Below are 10364 nucleotides of genomic sequence, written 5' to 3' on the forward strand. Positions count from 1 at the left end.
GAAAACGCAATTTCAACTATTACTGTGTTGTTAAGTCCGTGCTAGACAAAAAATAATATTATGAAAAAGGAATAATTACGGCGTAATTACGAAGTCTGAATTTGGGAGGGGAACGCATACTTAGCCAGAGAGTGGTAGGGATTCAAAATGCTCGAGTTTGTAGATGGGGTATGGAGTTTAATATTTTAAGTGAAGGGCCCCGCACTGAAGGTTCGCCCCTAGCCCCGCACCTATTATGGCCGGTCCTGGGCCACACTATGGTCGGGGGTCAAAACCACTATGGGGCCATAATGGCAACCCACTATGACCACAGCACGGCCAAATTGTGGCCACAATTGTTGTGTTGACTGGGTGGCGATGCAGAAATAGTACTGCCCGAATAGAACATCTTGCAGCCAAGTCTAAGAATTGTATAAACTTTTTTATAGGATATGGTAAACCACCTCTATCCAAATGCTTCACTAATAACAGTAAGGAGCACTTTTTTGACATCCGGCGAGATATTCTAGACACCCCATACATGCGGACTAGGTAAACCGTTACGAAAGCTACTGCAGCTACGCTCGCGGGGCACGTGGCCACGGCGGCTTATAAAATAAATACATTAAAAATATAAGCGATGGTCACTTGGGGAAATTTTTCACTAATAATTAATAAATTATCAAATAATTAAACTGTCGACAAACACCTTTTTAGTAACCCAGGGCCGGCCTTAGGGCGGGGCGACCGACCCGGGCCCCGCGCTTTGGGGGGCCCCGCGTTCGTGAAAAAAATTAAAATATACGATAGTTTTGAAAACGAAATTTCAACTATTACTGTATTGTTAAGTCCGGGATAGACAAAAAATAATATTATGAAAAAGGAATAATAATGCAGTAATTTTTATTTCTGAATTTGGGAGGGGAACACATACTTATCCAGAGAGTGGTATAGGGATTCAAAATGCTCGAGTTTGTAGATGGGGTATAGAGTTTAATATTTTAAGTGAAGGGCCCCGCACTGAAGGTTCGCCCCTAGCCCCGCACCTTTCGGTGGAGTTTTGTACCCCTTTGGGATGTTATTGACCTTCCTAATAGGCAACAGTGATTTTTGGTCCTAGAAAGCTTCTCCTTCCTCGGAAAATAGTGCCGGATCAACATTGGCATCAGATGATGCGGATATCAAACCGGTCACCAGAGTAGACTCGAATGTACATATCGATGCCCTAGCATTCATTGTACCATTGCACCCTCCCATTTGTCGCAGTTGCGAGAAGAGGGATCAATTGGATCATTATTAAATTTCCTAGTTAAAATGTCGTTAAATCAAATGCCTATAGTAATTATTTTATGCAGTGAACCGTCGACAATGTTGTTATAACAATTATAATGCTAATTCATTGTAGGTTTCCCCGCTTGACCACTCTTTTGAATGTTTTCTATATAATTCAAAAAATCGTTCTCTACCTAAAATAAAAGCTCATCCGTCATTTTTTGAACGTCGCCTTGTCGTCACATCTTGCATCTATACTGTGCGTGGTGCTTGCCTCGTCGTGAATATCGAACCACTTTTTAATCATTTTAATAAATTTAATCGTTTCGTCAAAACTGGCAATGTCCTCAATTTTCTCCGGCTCGATTGCTTTCAATGTCTCCATAGCTGCAAGCACTTAAAATATATGTTTTGCCCTCTTCACGTTCATTTTCTCTATCGGAGACGGGTAGACAGTTTTGAAATTTAAATTCCTGACTGGTTTAATTACACTGTTTTTTCCACAGTCGGTAGAAAAACTTGATGAAGTCGTTAAATATGTTTACTCCGTCAAATGTCAGTCTACGGTCAAGAAACTAGTTCCTTATGCTATCATGGATGCGACTAGAATTGCAATGTACAATACAATTAATTACATGTAGCTAAAGAATAGAGGCCGAAATGGGTTCACAGGGTGCGCAATGGAATATTGTACGTCCTTTCTACCACCCATCAATTCGAACATATACTTTATGGCCATCAGTGCAAATTTTCACCAAAAATATAATTTCTGTAGCTATTTAAATACAGAAACACATTTTTCTCCATTCAACCCAGTTTTCTCACTATTTTACAGTTTCTTGCGGAAAAAAATGACGTGATACTTTCCCGGACCCCCCTCCCCTCCACGTGAGATTGGGTGAGAATCGGTTTGATCCCCTCCCCTCCCCCTAAACGATTCGCGTAATCAATGGGTACCCCTTACAAGAGGGTGGTACGGCAGTTTGCGCAACAAAATCCGAAAACAAGAAGAAGCGGAAGTTTAGTCCACAATTTGCTTTGGAACACAGATTGCTTCCTTTTTTTGTGGTATGTTTTCCTTCCTTTCATAGTGGTACGTTGTGTAGTATAACGAAGCCTGCCGCGTGAACAGCGGTGAAATATACATGCATTTCCATGAGAAAAAATGCCTCTGAACTGTGGAATGAACCGGGGACAGTGCTGTCGTTGGGGAAAAAATTTAGGCGGTACTCACCAAAATTTGCCAACAGCTGAACATGTATTTTACATCCGGCCGCGATTGAAATGTCAAATTCAAACTCTTATATTAGTTCTGAGTTGTGCCACGAGATAACTCTGAACAAGTAAATACTCATTTCCGATTTTTATTTCTGAAATCCATTGGAAAATTTACAGATAGGGCTATTTCTTTACCGATTTAAAAAGGTAGTTTTACCGGTACGCTTATAGCGAGTTTGGATTTTACGGGGTACGCCGTACCGGCCCAATTACAGCACTGACGAGGGATCTTTGAATTTCCGGGCCACAGAGCAAACTACTACGCTATTCAGGTTCTTCGATTCCCAGGTAAATTGTAACGAGACTTATGGTACAAGATGACAGTGGCGGATCTATGGGGAGGGAGGATGCTAAGGGGACTATAGGCCCCCATTGGGTCGAAACATACACTAGATCAAATCGAAATTTTTGGAGGTTACCAAAGTTTGAACCAAAGTATTTAGCTACATTTTCCGATAAATTTACCTACTACCATCATCGCTGTTCAAACATCTTAAGAATGGTTTGCTGCAGTCTTGACTCAATTCTCCGATCAGTTAACCTTTTCACTCCTATTTATTTCTTAACCTTTACCTGCTACACCGAATTAAAATACAAATTAGTTTTAACTTTAGGGCCGATTTTAACGCCATGGTATTAATGATACGTATGCATAGCAGTATCTTTTTAACAAAGAATTATCCTGAAACAGCTTTTTTGAGTCTTGAACATCCAAAATTTCCAAAATCCCCGAACCCCCTGCGGCTGGGGGCTCGGGGGTTCCTGGTTGCGTAGTAATTCATTTAGCAATGCCCTCCACCCTCTTGATGCAGACCTAGATCCGCCACTGCTAGATGCTAAGCCCTCGGAGTTCATCAAGGATATCAACGCGAGGGAAAAAGGACTTCAATGAAGCTACAACCCAAGACCGGAACTAGGACGGTGCAGACGGGGCACGTGCCTCTGGCGGCAGATTTCAGGGAGAGGGAGACAGAAAATATTGAAACATTTATTAAAAATGTTATTTCATTTTTTAAAATTAAATTAGTTAACAATAATGATTGCTTTCTAAATCATTACACAATGATATTAATAAAACTTCTTAATAGCAAACATACGGTGAGCAATTTCGACTAACGCACCACACAAAAATTGCTTACGGAGGCATTATATTTTAGTGGGGAAGGAGGGTACGGATGGAGAGAGTGGATGAATGGCGGAAAACTGATCTTTGCACCCCCACTTAAAACTCCTAACCCTTTCACAACCGGTGAAGAGCCTCAAACCTGCGCTAAAGAGCTGCGATAAGTCCGTGGTTCGATTCCCGGTTCAGGGGATTTTTTTTTCCCGTAAGGTCACACATGTTCTCAATAGAGCGCCTCCAGCAGCTGCAGACTCAACTACGTGTGCTGAACCAGTCTTTTCCCAAAGTTGGACGGCCTTTTATTAATCGTAGGCTACGGTTCGATATTGTCAACCGTCCTCTCGCCATTGGCCACGCTCATAATCCACACGACCAATGATCGAAGGCTCATCCTTCACCAAGTTCATCGCCTTTTTCAAAGGGTGAATTCGAGGCGTACGCACATTGCCTGTAGTTAAACTTTGATAAACGCTCTATTATTAGCAAATTTAGGAGAATTTCATTTACATAAAGTAGTTTATAATCCCAATCCACAACAAAATCTAGGCCGAGTATGGACTTCTACAGTGTCCGGTCGAAAGAGTGATATATCATCAAAAATTTTCAACATCACTTAGGAATCATGAATTATTATCGGCGTGCTAATTCAGCCAATGAAAATTAATTCATCAATCATTATCATTAAAAAATCCATATTAAATGCGGTGAAGTGCTTCATTGAAATGTGGTAGTAATCATAGAATCTGCGATCAAAATGTTGTCGAATTTAAAAAATTAAACTTTGCAATCGCTGAATAAACAAATAAGATTTATACGGAAATCGTTAATTACAGCACTTAAATCACGATTTTATTTATTTTGATGATGATGTATATTAAATGGACTATATTCTTAGCATTTCTTTGTTCAAAACGTAGATAAAATGTTTGTTTGGAACATTGGTTCCCAAGAGTCTTTCGAATGGCCATTCTAAACTTTACTCCCTGCGGTTCATCATTGACAATCGAATGAAATCCTGTTTCTATTATCTACTATAATCACATAATTTCCGAACTGCTGATCTGAGGTGAAATTTTCATCTTTAATTAGACGACAGTAACCAGTGATGGGTTTAATTTCTATAAGTGGAATAGGGTGGTTTCCTATTATTTTTTTATTACCTGAATCGAAAGATTATTACTCCTAGAGTACGCATTTCACGCTTTTAGATTCTTAAATGACGATATCTATTTTTCGCTATTAAATGAAAAGTGAAAATTTTTAAGCGCGCGAAAACGCGACGGCTACATATGAATGCTGGGAAAAGCCCGTGTGACGTCATTCTGGTTCCCGTTGTGGCCGAATGAAGTGACCTTGGGGCGAGGATTTGGGCGCCGCTGCGATACAGGCTGCTAGCAGGTAGCAGAGTACCCTCGCTGAACTCTTTAATCAACGAATATTGTTAGTCATTGCTCGTGATCGGACATTTATATGGAAACTATGATGAAAAAGTTTTCGGAGATAACGACAGTTTTAAATAAATCACACGCAGCGCTTCTTGTGTATTGTCGATGCATCAAACAACGGAAAAGAAAAAAAAGTCACCCAGATTTTCGAGAAAGAATTTTGTGGACAACCTTGGGACACTAACTCCAAAGAGTCCAACGTAAAAAAAACGCATGCCGGAGATAAAATGGTAAACTATTACTTTTTAATAATTTATACCTTGTTTAATTTAAATTTTAAGTCCAATAACGAAACAGGCAAAGTCGTAACGCAAAGGTTGAAAATAGGAGACGAGTAGAACAACCACGGCATTAGGGAGTGAGTATGAAAATAGATGGCAGATTGGTTAAGTTCTGAAAAGGAAGAGAAAGTGAAAAAAAGGCAATATGGAGACCGAATGGAATGCTGAAATGATTGCAAACATAGGACCAAGTTAGGTTAGCAGTTGAGAGGGAGAAGGCAGGGCATTTTAGTTTTCATGAAGGGCGCAGTAAATAGTACGAAGAGCTTAATTTATGAAAAAAATAATATAATACTATTAGAAACAAATAAATTTTTAGGAAAAGCAAGTCTTGACAATGTGTACATTGAGTTCTCAGCAAATTACGTCTCCTCTACGGATTTTAGGAATAGTATTTGCGAAGTTCCATAGATTTATGTTTTATGCCCTATATATTACGACGGGTGTACAGCACGTGGTGTACTGCATCAACTGCGTTTTTTATCCGAAATACTTGGAGCTCGGATTTGGAATCAAGCGGCCTTAATAACAATTGGAATCATATTCTATTAATTATAGCACAGTCTATGAGAAATTAATTCAAAAATCGCTTTGGATATTTTAAGCCACAATCCAAGAGGACCTATTCTATAACATTAATTACTAACTGAGAGTATATTAAATCATTAGATGGGAGAAAAGATGGTGGTGAACATACCGAATGAGAAATTGAAAATATCGAATATGCATGGAAATTATAGCAATCCTTGGACTTCACAGATTTATTCTGCGTAGGAAACATGAGAGAAGTTCCCATAACTCACTACACGCTCATCTAAATACAAACTAATAGTAAATTCACGAGCAGCGTGAACTTATCTGAGTATTACTGACGATAAATTTTTAGTTTTAAAGAGTGTGGCACCAATTATTCCATTTCTATGTAAACAAATTAGTCCTGAATTCACGACTATAGCGATTTGATTCAGTCGTGAGAACGCCAGCCAAGAACGTTGAAGTGCATTAAGAAAAAAGGAGGGTCAGAAAGAGCAGCGGGATCATGCGGCTATTACATTCAATCACCTCCGAGGTTACTGCACTATTTTCCCTTGAGAAGGATGTCATTTGCTTTGGTTGAAAAGTAAGCATTAAATGCATCCGTGAGAATAATTTGTAATCCTGGGAGGAAGATACTTTACCCATTAACTAAATTAAATAACAGGCTGTTGAACCCCTCGAGAAACACTGATGCCACATTTTTACCTTTTTACTTATTCATTATAGTGAAAAGAAATAGAGTCTCAAAATATTAATGCCACCGATGAAAACGATATGAAATGAAATAAATACGGCAGCGAAAGAGGAAAGTATCATAATCTGACTTGAGACATGACGGCAAAATTTTCAAAGCAATATTTTCACGCATTAAGTTAGCATGTAGGTTTCCGTGACGGGTAGTTCACCGATCCATTCCTCTTTCGGGCATCTGACAACCTGAAAACGACAACTTCGCGGCACTGATCCTAAAAGCGGAATGGAGATTTCAATGATTTCATGTCGTTGATGGTTCCAATGCCTCTGAGTTCCAATCATTTTTATGGCTTAAATGACACGAAAATCTAGATGGGGGACGTAATTGTCCAGAGGTCTCAGTAACCTTAGCAGTAAGAGCAATATTGTGGGTAGAGAAAAATGAATAGCCTTCATTATCTGATTTCTCTTAATCCAATTAACTAACGGAATAATACTAAATGGAGAATTATATAAACAAGTGACTTGGCTCGAAGTCGCTCGCGGTTTCAGAGTGGTAAACAGCGAGGGGATATATTCTCTGCGAAAATAAACATTTGACTTGACCGAAATTCGAACCCGACTCTCCCGATTTCTAGCAATGTGCGGAATAAAACGCTATATTATTCGTAACTAGTATTCCACGAAACCGAAAACCGGGAGATCCGGCATAAAATCTCGGTCAATTCAAATGAATTTAGCCACAAATTTCTTCCTGAATACTGAATATTCAATGTATTATGCTGCATCCTTTAATTATTGTTGCAAGAGTTTTTATTTGCTTTCCGATACTCTCCCGTCAGAAAATATATCTCAAGCCTTTCATTATCTCTTGCACGGACAGCACTCGGACCTCGGGTGATGGCGAAGGAAACAAACGACGCATCAGTATCACTTACCGAAGAAAGCGGGCAGAAAATGATGCTGATGCTAATTAGCATCAGAAAATTCTCTGGACTCGGATACGTGGGCCATAAAAATCTCGTCTTCGTTTTCTATACGGTACAGCTTGGACGTCCATTGGATGGGCATCACTTAATTGGATCGCGAAAATCCCGCAAGTTAACTGAGCTTTTCTTTGGATGGGTTGGGCAACGAGGAGAGAGAGATCAGCGGGTCGAAGGGGAGATGAGTGTGGAAGGAGAGGTACCGGAGGTACGGAAAAGAGGAGGAAGTTGGGCAGGTGCTGTCGTACTACCCCGCGTCTCCGTCGTCCGCGGATGTATTTTACGTCATGAGGGGTTAACGCCCTTCCCCTTCGCTATCTTTTCCCCCGGCCCACACAAACATTCCGGGAGCCGAGCAATTGTAATTCCGCATTCTCCCGATACGGCACAACTTCTTCTTCGGACCGTCCCGAGACGAGAGAGGGAAACGGAGTAGGTACATTTTTGCAGAAAAAAGAAAGCAAACCTGTCCGCAAACGGTGAGGGACGGCTCGCCGAGAAACGAACGGTTAAGACGCAAATCGTTGAACACCACTCACACACAAAAACACAGTTGACTCGTGAATCGGTCTGTGAGATGCTGGGACGGAATTCTCGGATTTCAACCGAAAGAGGGAGTTAGGAGGGGGAAGGCGATAGGGAGGGGAAGGGCAGCAGCCGCACCGTTGCTCACTAGGCCCGTTAATATGATGATCGTGAGGGAACGGCACCGAGGAAAAATCAAAGAGAGAGGGCAAGAGGGATATTGGGAATTCGAATAAAGGCACCTTCCAATTTCAGTTTAGTTTTTATGCTCCCATGAACGGAATTGGAAAAGTTAGAATTCAATTAGTAATGAATTTGAATTTTTTAAAGATAGTTTTACTACCAGCATTTCACCTCCTTATTTAGACATTTATGTCTATCATTCATTCCACGCGATTTAAACGAATATTTACTTTGGTTGCCAGATTGTGTAGTCTTTTAATTAGAACCTATCATCGGTGCTCGAAGGAATTAGATGGAGGGAACGGGAAAGTAAAAATGAAATGAATTGTATAATACGAATGTATGTGAAAAACTTGAGTCGATCCCAGCGAAATATACACATGAAAGAGACTCAAAGCTATAATTAACCCATGAAATCTAATCTAGTTCAACTGAAGTAGGATGCTGAGTATATTTCATTCTCTTTTATAAACAGTATTTATAATTTTTATATTACGAAGTAAACAGTTGTACCGTGAAAAGTTATTACAGACTACGGAATTGAGCACTGGCCCCCGTTATTTCAGGATGGTCTGATGTACATTTGGGTAAACACAACGGAGGTGTCCACGATATCCGCAGCGAGTGATTTTCTGCAGGTAATGCACATCTTCGCCAGTCAGTTCAACCTGTATTTCGCAAACAGCGATTTATTTCACGCAATAGATTTAATGATTACGGATGCCGGAGTTTTTGAGATTCGATGATGAGCACTATCAGAAGATGACATAAACCGGTATTAATTCCGACGAATTCGATAGCTAGGATTACGGTTTGTCACAGGTTTCACGACGACCGGAGGATGAGGAACTCATTTCACCCGCACTTGCAATTAGATATAGTTTCCTAAAATTTGGTGGACCCTTGCTATGAGAGTTGGTGGCTTGAGAGTGGAGCGTCTGTCGATGAACCAAAGGGTCCCGATTTTTTATCTAGATGAAGTATTTGCATAGACCCCTGTAAAATATTCGCAGTCTGAACAAGTTCTACCAAGTTTATCGAAGGAGACTCATACAAATGAGATGGTCCCTTTACTCTGAAAACACAATGTATGAAATTCACATGCCAACGTCGTAAATACGTGACCTCCTCCCTCATTCATCAAACTATTCTGCTGATTGTAGCACATGAGCGGCAAATGTAATCGGCTGAGCCAGCTTGAGGCATGACCAAGGTTTGAATTCTTAACGACCTATTTTTTGCAGTAAGAGTAATTCGAATTTCTCCATCTTCCGGTTACTGTTGTACTGTTACGGCTGTTATGTGACGACAACCGTTTCGCCGTCATTACTGCCAACGTCTTCAGGTCGAATATGTGGGTTCATCATCTTGGCCCACGTTATACACGGCTCCATCCCGCCAGTTTTTTTGTTACTCTGTTCTCCCATTGGTCCGTCTGAGTAGCCTCCTCCAATTAGGATATAATCAACCGACGCGGCAGTAACCGGAAGATGGATAAATTGGAATAAAAAAACTGCGGAAACCTTCGTAGTCACACAAGAAGGGTAATGCCTTCCATATTACGAGTTTGTAAGTCGTTCAACGCCCAGTTTCTGCGTCATTACGTGACTTCATAGGCACCATCATGTCAATAAAAAGACATGAAGTCGTCGCAATTGGTCTCCGAACACATCACCACAGTGTCATATGCCTCGATCATGAGCGAAAAGGCTCGTCCCATGCGCGTCCCCTCTCTCGGAGAAAATCCCATGCTACACCCCCGAATGGGTAGATGCTCGAGAGAAGGTGATTGTTGAGGATTCACGGGCGTGCAAGTGGGGCATCATCATCGTATCGCTAGCCGCTCTGAACTCCTTCGAGAACGTCTCCACGCAAAACTCGTGAGTACAGCGGTATAGTGGATTAAGTCCGACGTCGGCATAGGGAGACCGGTCGGTGAGATGGCCGAGGGGAGGGGGCGGGGGAGGAAAAGAGGGAATGTAGAAGGCGTGTGGAATGGGCGAGAGGGAGGGCGGTATCTTTCTCCCTGCTTCGCCTTCTCTCTTCCCGGTGGCGTCCGGCG

Source organism: Ischnura elegans, chromosome 1 (assembly GCF_921293095.1).
Source record: "Ischnura elegans chromosome 1, ioIscEleg1.1, whole genome shotgun sequence".
NCBI classification, from domain to species: domain Eukaryota; kingdom Metazoa; phylum Arthropoda; class Insecta; order Odonata; family Coenagrionidae; genus Ischnura; species Ischnura elegans.